Here is a 14,433-nt window from a genome sequence, read left to right on the forward strand (position 1 = left end):
TTCAGGTAAGATGCCAATCTAGGCTCTGTGACCAGCTGAAGCAAGCCCAGCTCTCTCTCATCTCATTGCTCTAGGTCTGGCTCAATCCCCATCAGGACCTGATCCTGACAGTTGATTAGCCTTTCCAACGTGCCCCTTGCCCCATTGAGTGCACCCTAGGCCTTTTCAACGCTTACCCAAGAGCTACAGATCTATCAATATTCCTGCAGATTTTTGGTGTTTGTAGATCAGTAAGACCCAAACCAACTAAACCCAACACCCCTTGTTTATGGGAGTTACAAAATACATGTCGTAAACAGGGGTGAGTACCTACCTACATAGCAATATAGTGTCCTAACTTTAAAACTGAAAGCCATCAGAAAAAAATCCTACGTGAAGTTAGCAGATGCATGAACTTATGATGGATACGTATGCATTGAAGAGAAGATAATATTTAATATTGTTGTCATTTTTTCCTTTATATTTGCCATTTTGAAATAAGGCTAAATTAGTATTTTTATACAACTACACACAATTGTTCTGAATGGGAAAGCTACAAATGCAGTCCAGTACAGAGGTGTTGTCTTGTTGACTCTAGTGTTATGTGAGCAGCATTACCAGGGGTGATGTGATTTTCCAAAATGATGGATTAAGAGTTGATAAAGTTCCAAACAAAATGAAGGATAACCTACCTGCAACTTTCAACAGGGTAGATGTGCTCCGGGAAGAGTGTACGATAAAACCATGTTTTTAAAGAAATCCACTTTTTCTTGTATGAAAGTGAAACTGAGGTCTTGGCCCATGTGACTATGAACTGGTTTTTCTCCTACATGATTGTTCTGGCAGGATGTTAAAAAAAAAAAATCTGTAGGACTCAGGACAGTTCTTCATTGTGAGGGACTGCCTTCGCAATGTCTGCATTATAAGACATCTAGCATCCATCACCATTACCAAATGACAGCAGAACGACCCCCATCACTGTGACAACCAAAACTTTTTAAAATTTTGGGATTCCCCCTAGGGAGCCAAACTGTCCCACTGAGGACTGAAAACAGGAATGCACGCTAACACAAGCCTCATGTTAATATCTACAGCTGAATATCTGTCAAGTTAGGAGGGACTCAAGCGTCATCCGGCCCATCCTTCCCTTCTAGCAGGCACATCAGAACCTCCAAGGAGCTTTTCCAAATCCCCATGTCAGGGCTTTCCTACATTCCCTGGTGAATGAAGGGTGGGGCCCAAACATCTGTATTTTGAACATCCCCAGATAAAAGTTGCTAAATTCTATCCATTCTCATCAATTTCTATGCCTTGGTCCCACAGCTAGTGGAAACTGAACCTAGAATTCTGCTCTAGAAGCCCAGGCCCATAAAACATGATGATACTTATAGGTTCTCGTGCTGGCTTTGAGACTCACATGCTGTGTGGCTTTGGATTCACCCTTTACCCTCTCTGGGTCTCAATTTCCTGAGCTCAGAATTGGATAGAGAGGGGAAGCTGCTCTCCAACTCTTTCAGTTTAGAATTCTCTATGCCCTACTTGGCTTGCACTTCCCAGAAGCCTCTGTTTAGAAACTCGACCTCTCTGTGCTCAGGGTCCCAGGAGGGGCCCTTGATCACAGAGTTATTTGGTTGGAGAGGGTGTCTTCCCTGGTCCTGCGCTGAGGATGCGTGGTGTGGCCAGAATGCCCTGGGAGGCCAGTGCCTTCTCCCTCTCCCTCCCCTTCAGTGTTGACACAGATGGGATGCAATGAAGAGTAATATAAGTCCTGTGTCAACAGAGGACCAGGGGGCCAATTAGTAACCTTGACCCATGGTTACTCCTTGCCTGGCCCTGCAGAACCGGTTTCCAGGACTGACTCACTCAGAGGAGCTGGGCTTCGGGCAGCTGGGCGGGCAGCAGCTATATCCGGAGCTCAGGGTCAGGGTAGAAGGAGAGGGCGTCCATCTCTGCAAGCAGATGGAAAAGATTTTATGTCTTACAAAAGTAAAGAAATTTTCCCCAGTTTTTTTTTTTTGTTTTTTTTTGTTTTTTTAAACTAAGGGCAGTTGTTCTCCATGCTCCATGCTCGGGGGAATGGACCGAGGCGGAGGGATCAAGGACAGCGTGAGCTGAGAGGGCAGGCTGAGCAGCAGTTAACCAGGCAGAGAGATGCAGGAAGAGTGTTCCAGCTGAGGAAACTGTATATGCCGAGGCCCAGAGGTGGGCTCAGGAAGGCCAGCGAGCATGGCAAGAGTTAGGGGGAGGGGAGGGAGAGGCAGGTCAGTAGGGACAGATGTGTGGTGCAGGTGTACAAATGCACATGCCTTCAGGGGCCCAAGCAGGTAATGGGAGAGTTACCATTTGGGAATGTAGACCTCAGGCTCGTTCATTCATCCATTCAACTATTTAATGTTAGGTTGCAGCATCCTGGGTGGGGGAATGAATCACTGAGCAAAACAAAGATCTCTGCGTCATGCAACTTACATTCTAGTGGAAGGAGACAGACAAACAGAATAACTAACTATATGGCAAGTAAGAAGGTGCCAAGGGCTATGGAAAAAGAAGCAAAGCCCAGTATGGGAAATAGAAACTGTGGGGCATAGAGCAGGATGTCATGGGTGCCGCAGTTTTAAGTAGAATGGCAGGCAAACGCAACATGTGATGACTCTTCATCCTTAGTTAGCAACAGGAAACAGCAAGCCAGCATAATTTCTGGACAAAAAGAGCACAAAAATATTGTAGGACCATGTTGTGTTCTTGTTGCAATTTGCATAATCTGTCTTGTGACCATGATGTAACTTGCTGAATCAACCCCTCTTTGTTAATTCCATCTTTCTCTCCCAAGAGAGAGAAAAGAAATTCATAGTTGCATAGTGATTGTCAAGTGATCTAAAAGGTCATAAAGAAGAATATGACTAAGGAACTCCCAGAACTTTGGGCAACTTACTCAATTGTTTTGAAGTTTTGTTTTTTCATCAGAATATACTATATGTACAGACCAGTCCACAAATCAAAGAGTAGAGCTTGATGAATACTCATGGCGTGAACATCAGTGTTCAGCACCCCTATCATGAAACAGAGTATGGCCAATTCAATTGTTTTTAAACAAATGCAACTGAGAACTAGATGGAGATGGTAAGTGTCCTGAGACCTCCGGGCCCTGTAGGATATAGTATTTCTAACTTTATCAAGAGAGCAGTAAGCAGCCATTGAGGTCCTTTTAATCAAGGAGCTGACCGTATCACGTTTGTTTTTTAAAACAATTCCTCCGCATAGTATAGAGAATGGCTGGAAGTCCAAATGGCAGACTAGGTACAGGCTTTTGCTTTCATCTCAGCAGAGAGTGAAGACAGTTGGCTCTAGGATAGAACAAGGGCGTGAGCTTAGAAGATGGACTCTTGGAAAGTGAGCTAAACAGAGTAAAAGGAGCTTCCCAGAACTACAGTCCACCCTGTGCCCTGACCAGCAGGCTGCCATGTGTGACCAAGCTAGCAGCCCCAGGGGAAATGTCACATTCATAGCTCAAGACAAACTAACCCATGTCTAGCGGGCTATATCTTTAACCTGTTAGAGCAGGATTGAGGTACCTCTCCCTTAACCACGGGATTCTTTCTGACCTGATCATTTCCCACAAGATAGAGTTGGTTGTAGCAGTAACCAATAGAGTGGTTACATTCATGCTGAGGCTACTTCTATCTACCCTAGTGTTGTGGGCTGAATTATGTCCCCCAACAATTCATATGTTGAAGTCCTAACTCTCAGTACAGTACCTCAGAATGGGACATTCTTTGGAAGAGGGGTCATTGCAGATGTAATTAGTCAAGATGAGGTCACACTAGAGTGAGGTGGGCCCCTAATCCAATATAACTGGTGTCCTTTAAAAAGGGCAGATGTAGACACGTACATGCACACAGAGAGAATGCCACGCGGAGATAAAGGCAGAGATGGGAACTATGCTTTCACAAGTCAAAGAACACCAAGGACTGCTAGCAAACCCCCAGACGGGCAGAGGCATCAGGCAGGTTCTGTCTCACGGCCCTTAGAAGGAACCGGTCCTGCGACACCCTGATCTCAGATTTCTAGTCTTCAGAACAGTGAGACAATAAACGTCTGCTGTTCAAGCTACCCTGTTTATGGTCCTCTGTTACAGCAGTCCTAGCAAATTAATACACCTAGATTCTCAAACTAGCCCCACACTTCAATAGGTTGACAAAGGAGGAATGGGAAGGGCAGGGTGACACGACCACTCCTAGTTGCCTTACATTCCCTCTGAGCGTCCAACTGTTGGAGCAGCGACTGGGGTCGGGAAGCCTCCAGAAGCCCTGGGGTCCACTGCTGACTGGCTTCATGGTGGGCAGAAGCAGCCTGAAGCTCGTCCTTGTGGATGTGCTTGAGGGGCCTGCTACACTCAGTTTTGGGGTGCAAAGAAACACCTGCCGCTTAGGGACAGGTATTGCAGGGGGCACTGCAAAGGAATCCACTCATTCAGACATATTTCAAATACCCACTCTTACTATCCACTTCTCATGTAATTCATGTACTCCAAATGTTTAAACCATTTCCACTGGCTGCCCAGTCAAACATCTAACTCAACACTGCCTTGTTATTGCATCATCTTAGACTCAATTAAAAACTCGTTTTGGTCAAATATCCTTCCCAGTCCCTCCAATATACAAATCATTTCAGTCCTTTAAAGCAAGTCGTTTATCGCTATAGGCCTGCTTCTGATCCTGGCTACATCCCCCCCGGGGAAGTCTTACAAAGTCTCTGGTTGACAGCAAAAGGTCCTGAGGGGATTGCTCAATGTTGTCTCTGGAAACAACCTCACAACTATAAAAACAAGTCAAAACCAAGCCTTAGTGGCAGAGAATCAGTTACAGAAAATACATGAACCAGGGTCAGCAGAGATTGCCCGGGCCACACCCCAGGCTGTTTGGAAAGCACTTACCTGATGTCTTCCATAAATGACAATCCGTAGCAATAACCGTCTACCAATGGATGCACGGATCTGCCTGTGAACTAGATCATATCCGGAGAGGATGCCCTCCAAGGGAAGGTGCCACACAAGGCCCAGTTAATCGAATGTTCCTCTTGAACTTGGTCCACAAGGCCCCTTATGATCAGCCCCTGCCTCTCTCTACCTTCATCTCCCCCATCTCTACCTCACCCTCAGACTTTATACCCCAGGCATCGTTAGAGTAGCTATGTAATTAATCATCCAATCTGGGACACTTTTGAGACTGAGGACGTAACTAATAAGTTTTCTGGGACTGCAGGCATAATAACCTGGGCTGTGTTGCGCCATCTGGGATTTCTGGTTTCCCTAGTCATGTGGAATTACTTAGAGTCGCATAACGTGCCATGGGCTCTTACAGAGTTGTCATCACAAAGAGGGCCGAGGCCTGATTTATGTGACCATAAGAATGAATCAAGAATATTGACTGGAAGCTTCACGGAGATATATTTTAGTTCAGTATTAAGAAGAACTTTCTAGCCAACAGGACTACACAGAAAATGAACAGGCAACCTTGGGCAGTAGAGAGCTCCCTGTCACTAGAGCTGTTTTGTTGACAAATACTAGCATACAGTGGGTAGGACTTCTGAGGCGAGGACTCAGGCATGTAAGGGGTGAATACGAAGAATAACTACCTTAGACTCTGTTTCATCTATTCATTCATTCAATGAATATCTATTGGGCATGAGGCATTGCACCAGGAGTTTGATGAATTAGTACAAAACAAATATACCCATGTAACCACCATGCAGAACAAGGCCCTATGCTTGGTGATAAACAAGATAGATGTGGCCTCTAACCTCTTGGAGCTGACCGGCTTGCAGAAGAGATACATGAGATTGTAAGAATTATTGGGTATTCAAAGAGAGTATGAGGGGAGAACTTGGGATGGGAGTCAAAGAAGGGACATGTAAGTCGAAAAGGGATGAATGTAGGAAACTTGTCTGGTTCCATGATCTTGGATCTTTCCGGAGAGCTCAGACTTATTCTCTCTTCTCTGATGCCTGCTCTTCCACGTTGGGTAACCTTCCTGAGTGCTGACTTAGACCAGTCTATAGCTGCCAGCTCCAGAGCTGTGAGTCCTGTTCAGATGACACGTTACCAGGTAACTGACCATTCTAGGGGAGACAGGAGAGGTGGAGGAGCCATGTGGGGTCGTTAGTCACGCCTCTTTCTTTCCTCCTTTATTCTCTAAAAGATCATCAGAAGGCTAGTCACACAGACTTCAGGACAACAGAGGCACAGGCAATGCCATGGCAGGTAAACCTCAAGAGCCTGGCAGAGACTCAACTTTCAGAGCAGCCAGCTCTCATCAAAGCACCCAGTGAGACTGGCCACAATCCAAAATCTCATGTATGAAGCAGAAGAGACAACAGGTGAGATAAAGGGCATGTGATCACAGGATTTTCTCCTGTACATTGATGGGAAATAATACCAGGATAATACAGCATATAAATAAGTAATAGGGATGTATGGTACAACATGATAAATATAATACACGCTGCTGTATGTTATATATGAAAATTGTTAAGAAAGTAAATCCTAAGGGTTCTCATCACAAGGAAAAAATATGTTTTTTCTATTTCTTGTATTTTGTATCTATATGAGATGATGGATGTTCACTAAACTTATTGTGATAATCATTTCATGATGTATGTATATCAAATCATCATGCTGCACACCTTAAACTTGTACTGTGCTCTATGTCAATCATATCTCAAAAAAACTGGTAGGAAAAATAATCAGTTAAAAAAAAACAAAATCCCATCAAAAATTTTTGTAGATGCAGATAAATTATTCTAAAATTTGTATGGAAAGGCAAAGGAACTAGAAGAGTAAGGACAACCTTAAAAAACAAAGCTGGAAATCTGCAATATTGTGAATTAGCATAAGAAATATGTATCCATTTAGTCTTCATCTTCATTCCTAGCCCCTAAAACCCTTGGAATTTCCTAAGGGATGAGACAGCTAAAGGTGTCTTTTGTTATTCATAACTGGCTCTTTCAATCACACACCTGACTTTCTGTTACTGAGGTAATATTTGGTTGCCAGGGGAACCTTTCAGCCCTAACCCCCTGACCTGGGGCTGGTGGTGGACTCTATCACCAATGGCCAATGATTTAATCAATCACCCTTACCTATTGAAGCCTCCATAAAACCCCAGAAGGATGGTGTTTGAAGAGCTTCCAGGTTGGTGAGAGGTCCACATGTTGGGAGTGGCACACCCCAGTTCCAAAGGGACAGATGCTCCTGTACACGGGATCTTGCCCTAGGTACCTCTCCATCTGGCTGTTCATCTGTATCCTTTATAATAACCCTTTACAATAAACTGTAGACATAGGTAAATATTTACCTGAGCTTTGTGAGCCATTGTAGCAAACTTTCAAACATGAGGAGGGGATCGTGAGAATCCTAATTTAACACTGGTCAGTCAGAAATACAGATGACACAAAGCGAGAGAGAGGCATAGACATATATACACTACCAAACGTAAGGTAGATAGCTAGTGGGAAGCAGCCGCATAGCACAGGGATATCAGCTCGGTGCTTTGTGACCGCCTGGAGGGGTGGGATAGGGAGGGTGGGAGGGAGGGAGACGGAAGAGGGAAGAGGTGTGGGAACATATGTATATGAATAACTGATTCACTCTATAAAGCAGAAACTAACACACCATTGTAAAGCAATTATACCCCAATAAAGATGTTAAAAAAAAAAAAATACAGATGACAACTTGGACTTGCGACTGGTGTTGTTACCAACGAGGGCTCATGTGCCTGCGGCCACAGAAAGCCGAATTCTGACAGCGGGTGTTGGCAGCAAAGTAAGGGTTTTACTGCATCACGCCCAGGAAGGGAGTGGGAGACAAGTCTCATGTCCACTCCATTTGGTCTTTGAGTGAGGGATGTTTTGAAGGGTAAGAACAAAGAGGCTGGGATTAATCATCATCAGGTGACGTTTCTGTGACATTCAGGTTCCCGGGGCTCAGGATGTCTCTGGTTTTGGATTCTCTGGCCAGGTGGTCCATGGCTCAAGGGCCTGTTATCTCACCTTGCCCTGGAGAGACAATCTGGGTTTGTTCGTTAATGATGGTATCTATAGTAGCAACCTGAGTACATTAACGATGTTATCATGTTATCAACAACAGCAATTTTAGTCATCTGACCCTGGTCGATGAGTGTTCAGTTAGCACAGGATTGAGGTCAGAGGGAACAAGAAAGGGAATAAAGTTTTGGATTGAGAGATTAATCATCAACTCAGTAAGGGAACTTAGTTTTAGCGGGACTCTCAGTTTCAGTGTCTGAAATGGGGGCAGCCTTGTGGGACTGGGCCCTTAACCTGTGGGGTCTGATGCTGTCTTCAGGCAGACAGTGTCAGAATTAAGTTAAACTTGTAGGACACCCAGTTGGTTCCTGCTGAAATGGGGAAATGCTCGGTGTGGGAAAAACCCCATACATCTGGTGTCAGAAGTATTGAGAATGGAGAAAAAAAATAGTTTTCTCCAATGAAGTTTTATACCACTAGATATCAAGATGTATTTAAAACTACAGTTACTAAGAGAGTGTAGTATTGGCAGAATGCTAGACCCATAGTGCGCTTGAAAAGAACGAGTCCAGAGACAGACCCACACGTATATGGACACTTGAATTTTGATAAAGGTGATACCAGAGAGAAGCAAGTCAAAGACAGTGTTTTTAAAAATGGTGCTGGTCAAATAGATATTTGTAGGGGAAAAAATATGGCTCTTGACGCCTATCTTACACCTTACACAAAAACCAATTCCAGGCTGATCATAGCTCTAACTGTGAAAAGTAAGATAGTAAACTTTCTAGAAAATAATATGAAAAATATCTTCATAACTTTGGGTAGGCAAAGATCTCTTAAGTAGGACACAAACACCATTCATCACTAAGGACAAAATTCATCAACTGGGCTAAGTTAAAATTAGAAATTTCTCTCCATCAAAAGACTGCATTTTGGGGCTTCCCTGGTGGCGCAGTGGTTGAGAGTCCGCCTGCCGATGCAGGGGACACGGGTTTGTGCCCCGGTCCGGGAAGATCCCACATGCCGCGGAGCGGCTGGACCCGTGAGCCATGGCCGCTGAGCCTGCGTGTCCGGAGCCTGTGCTCCGCAACGGGAGAGGCCACGACAGTGAGAGGCCCGCGTACCGCAAAAAAAAAAAAAAAAAAAAAAAAAAGGATTAGCACAGTGCCTGGCACATAAGAAGTATTCCATAAAATTTTATAGTGCTTCTCTTATAACTGACGCATCCCAGCAGGAGGACTGTACTTCAAACCATTTACAGGCAGACAGAATCTCTCTCCTCTTTTTGATGCTCCGTAAAGAGCAGTCAGAAGGGTCTCCTCTCAATTCTCTCATAAACCTTATAAACCAGCGTTGAGGGCATTCCATACGGTACCCCCTTCAATCCCAAAGCGGCAAGGTACACGGAGGCCCGGTGTTCAGTTTTAAACAACACAGTGGGAGGGGTAAGAGGTGCAAGGGGAGGATGAGTGGGTTTTATTCTCGGCTGAGTCAGGTCACATTGTAGGAAATCCCCCAGGTGAGCTGAAAGCAGCACAGCGGGGCTGGCAGGAGGGGAGAAAGCTCTCTCTCCTTTCAAATCCAGTCTTATTTGTCATAGTAGCCATCAGGATTCCCAGAAGCATGCAAGAGCGGGGCTTTCAGAATGGTTTCAAAGGGGTCACCTCATTCCTGCAGAGACAAGCCCAAGAGAAGCCAGAGCCTGAAGGGAGAACATTCTGACCCGTGTGGATGGAAAAGCACTGGAGGCGAGGCCAAGCTCAGAGGGCCCCCCTGAATGGGGCACTGCAGTGCTGTGTGTCCCCACCCCTCAGTGGGGAGGGGCAGAACTTTTGAAGAACTTGGGTTTGCCTCTAGCTATCCTCCTTCCTGCTCTTCCTCCCCAGCAGAGGACACAGAGTCTAGAAGCCTTGGGCCACTGATATGAAGCCAGGGGTGCCGAGAAGGAAGACCCTCGACTAGGCCCACCCCCATCCGTTCGGAGGCCCAGCAGCCTCACTCCTAGGACAGCACCAAGCATCGTCTGCAAACCCTTGCACTGTTTACAGACTCTGTGGACACCCCTCACAGCCTCTGATCTCACGTCAGCCCTGTGGACAAAGGATTATCCTGGTCCCCTGTTTCAGCGGTCCAAGTTGAGCCTCAGAGAAACAAAGTAAACTGCCCATGGTAGTTCTCAGGCTCAGGACTCATCCCATCCCCCTCCATCTCCCCTCCACCAAGATACCAATTACAGATCATCTATACTTCAATTAAAAAAAAAAGATACCAATCACAGTGATGATTATTACCACTTTTGAGCATCTCTTGTGCACCAGGCATATGACTAGGTGCTTCGCTTCTATTAGTTTGTTTGTCCTTCAGAACAACCTGAGAAGTAGGTGAGGGTACCCCACTGTATTGGCTCAGAGAGGGTAATAACATAGGTTACCATACTTGGTGCCAAGCACTATTCTAAACACCTTCCTGTGCATTACGTCATGCAATCTCAAAGCTCCCGTGAGAATAAGTGCAAGTATCATCTCCGTTTCAGAGACAGAGGAACTGAGGCTCGGAGACATCAGGTGAATTGTCTGAGGCCTCATAGCTAGGAAGTAGAGCTGGAATCGGAACCAAGTATTCTTACCACTGTTCCACAGCTCTGGCAGTACAGACGACTTACTCAAGGTGGCACATCTAGGGAGTGTCAGAATCCCATGGAAACCCCTGCCGGACTGAAAGCCCAGGGTCCTCCCACCCAGCTAACCTGCCTAGAGTAGGGCTGCAGGGACGCTTTGGATCCTGTTGGCGGCCTCCTCCTCTCCATCTAAGAGACAGCTCTCTGCCAATCAATCCCCAGAAATAGGACACATGGAGACAGACCCCCTCCGTGGTGGCAGACAGCCCGGTCAGGCTGACAGAGCTGGCACCCAGCCCAACCGAACTTTTTTGCCAGGTTTTCTCTCTCTGCCTGATGCTCGCTGGCTGAAACCAGCCCCTGATTCTCATTTTCTCCCTTGGTCCCCATTGAAAGCGCTGAATGGGAGATAGAAAGGGAGCTTGGAGGAAGGGCAAGCAGGTCCTCGAGCGAGCTTTCCTGACCCTCCAGGAAGGGTAAGAGGAGCTGGATGGGGGTGAGGAGAGGGATGCCAGGCTTCTGGAGTTGTGGGGCAGAGGTAACCTAGCAACCACTGGCTCATGCAGTCACAAAGCGACAGGCTTACCCACAGAACTGACGAGCCTTTCCATTGACGTGTCCTTTTGCTCTTTCCTGCTGGGGCAGCAAGGGCTACTCACCCACATGCTATAGCGGCCACTTTCCTCCGTGAGTCCAGGGATCTCCACAGGGCAGGAAATGGGCACTCCAGACAGCCCAGGGCCCGGGGGAGGACCCAGAGGGGCCAAGAGGCGAAAAGGGAAGTTCTGTCTCTGTATTGGTGTCATCAGGCCCCTTGTGCCTGGCCAGCTGGGGGCCCAGGGAGAGAGGGAAGGAAGGTCAGGGTCAGATTCAGTGGGGCCCCGGCCTGGCTTGCTCTGGAAAAGGCAGGCCTGGCCCGCTAGAGGCTCTGTTGACCTCTTCACAGCAGCTGTGGGCTATGACCCATTAGTGGCTTATAAAATCAATTTAATAGTTTGCATCTAACACTGACAAAATGAAAACAAAAAATAGGATGAAACTATCAGTATGCATCATATATAACAAGGGTAAGAATTGCTTCAGTTTCACACACACACACAAATGCATGCACACTTGTGTGCGTGAATTGGGTTATGATGTAAAAATGAGTTTCTTACTATGGTCACAGTCAAAAGTATTTAAAAGTCTCTGCTCTATCGAGTCTTTTTCCTGTAGGCAGGTGGGTATGGGGCATCCCAATGCCCTGTCCTCAACCCTGCAGCATCTAAGAGCTCTCGAGCCTAGCCCCCATCATTAAGGATGTCCAAACTGCCTTCAAAGGAAGCCGTGCCAGCTGGTTTTCTCTGTAGGCAAAGATCAGGAGACTTTGAGTCAGGATGCCTGGCTCCTTGCTGTTTGATCTCCAAGTCTCTCCTCTTACCCGATCTCAGGCAGTGCTGTCTGCTCCCCTCCACCCTAACCTGATGGAAGGCTGGCCCTGGGCGATCTCTGGGGTCCCTTGCAGATTCTATGACTCAGATGGTTAATTCTCAGAATGCACTGATTTCCTGCTTCAACCCCATCCTTGGCACCTGCAACCCCAGCACTATATGTACAGATCCATAGATTTAGTTAGATTAATCACAATTCTTGGCTTTAACACCTATTATCTTTCATTCATGCCATCACCAGTAAATGCACTTCTCAAACCAAGAACTAGAATACCACCATCAACACATCATATTTGCTCCTCTCCTCCCCGCCTCCCCTTCCCACCTGCCCCCAGAAATAGCCTCTATCTGAATTTTGTGTTTAGCGTTCATTGCTTTTTTTTCTTGTTTTATCACGTTTATGATAATTTTCCTTGCTTTTTGTTTCTTTCTTTTTTAATTTTGGTTGTGCCGGCTCTTAGTTGCAGCAGGCAGGCTCCTTAGTTTTAGCTCGCCAGCTCCTTAGTTGCAGCACGTGTACTCTTTAGTTGAGGCCAGTGGGCTCCTTAGTTGCGGTTCACTGGCTCCTTAGTTTTGGCATGCATTCTCTTAGTTGCGGCATGCATGTGGGATCTAGTTCCCTGAACAGGGGTCAAACCTGCGTCCCCTGCATTGGAAGGTGGATTCTTAACCACTGCGCCACCAGGGAAGTCCTCTAATTTTGCTTGCTTTTGAACTTTATCTTTATTATTATTTATTTATTTATTATTTTTTGGCGGTACGCGGGCCTCTCACTGCCACGGCCTCTCCCGCTGCGGAGCGCAGGCTCAGCGGCCATGGCTCATGGGCCCAGCCACTCAGCAGCATGGAGGATCACTCCGGGATCCTCCCGGACCGGGGCACGAACCTGTGTCCCCTGCATCGGCAGGCGGACTCTCAACCACTGTGCCACCAGGGAAGCCCTGAACTTTATCTTTAAAAAGCATCTCAGGCCATATGGTCTCCTGCAAACTTGCTTTCCTGGACTTAGCATCACATTTGTAAGATTCATCTATGTTGTTGCGTGTAGCTGTGGTTCGTTCATTGCCGTTGCAATATAACGTTCAATCGTCTGAATGGACCACAGCATATTTATCTATTCTTCTGCCACTGGACATGTAGACTGTCACCAGGTTCTTGCTAATTTGAACAATGTTGGTTTGAATATTCTTACACACAGCCCCCTTTGCACGTCTGCAAGAGTTTCTCTGGGGTATATTTCTGGGAGAGGAACTGCTGGGTGATACGGCATGCAAATGTTCAATTTTATAAGATATTGCCAATTTTTTCCCCTAGAGTCTGTTCCGGTTTACACTCCTACTACCAGTCAACGAGAGTTCCCGTTATCCATCTTCAACACTAGTATTAAATTCGCCGGTCCTTACTCTGTTAGAGGCCCTACAATGGCTACGGAAGTGAGGACCCAATTGGCGGAGCACCCACTGACGAGGTAAGGTCCCAAATGCCTTCCCTGCTGACCAAGGAGGTGGAGGGGGCCGGGGTGGGCGGAAGACAAAGGAAGTCAGCAAACTGAGGGTCCAAGTGGAGATCACCTTCCACTGCCATCAGCCAGGCCCCCAGTGGGTTCTCAGGCCTGAGTTAGCAAATCACAAGCAGGGCCCCTCCTGGGTAGGGACAGAGTCACAGGCAGGGGGCAGGAGCACAGAAATTCCAGGGGTTTTCAGGGGCTGACTTCTTCTGTTAGTTGGGGGTAGGGGAGGCCAGCTAACAGCGACTTTCAGAGAAGGTTTGCTTTATTTCTTTAAGTCCCAGACCCCTTAGAGGCGAATCGAGGACGGAACAGGAAACTCAGGGGCCTGGTCAGCGAGATCCGCAGAGATTCCTGGGGCAAAACGCCTTGCTTAGCATATCCAGAGTCCATCTATACACCTCCAGAGGGATTCCCTTCAGCCAGGACCACCGGAAGGGAAAGCAGACAGTGAGCAGGCAGGTGGTCCCACCAGGCCCCTGGCGGACAGCAGCCCACCTTTGGATCCTCGCTGGACCTACTCCATCGCCTCCTCCGGGGGCAGAAGCACAGCGTCCTCAGGAGCGGGAAGGGGTGCGGGTGGAAGACAGAGAACCTGAGACGCTTGTCTCCAGCGAAGCGAAGCAAGAGCTTGAGGCTTCCCTGCAGCGACGCAGCCCTGACAGCCGCCCTGTCACCTCTGCATCTCCCGGGAGGGGCCCCCACGGGACAAGGACTCACTGGCCTAGTCTGGCCTTGGCGCCAGCTTTGGCCCCTGGACGCTGAGTCTGGGCCAAAACTGCCCCCGAGGGCAAGGGGGGAGGGTGACAGCCTATAGCTGGCTTCTCTTGGGCTGCCAGCAGTTTGGCTTGGGGAGAGGCCCA

This window comes from Stenella coeruleoalba, assembly GCF_951394435.1.
Source record: "Stenella coeruleoalba genome assembly, chromosome: 16".
NCBI classification, from domain to species: Eukaryota; Metazoa; Chordata; class Mammalia; order Artiodactyla; family Delphinidae; genus Stenella; species Stenella coeruleoalba.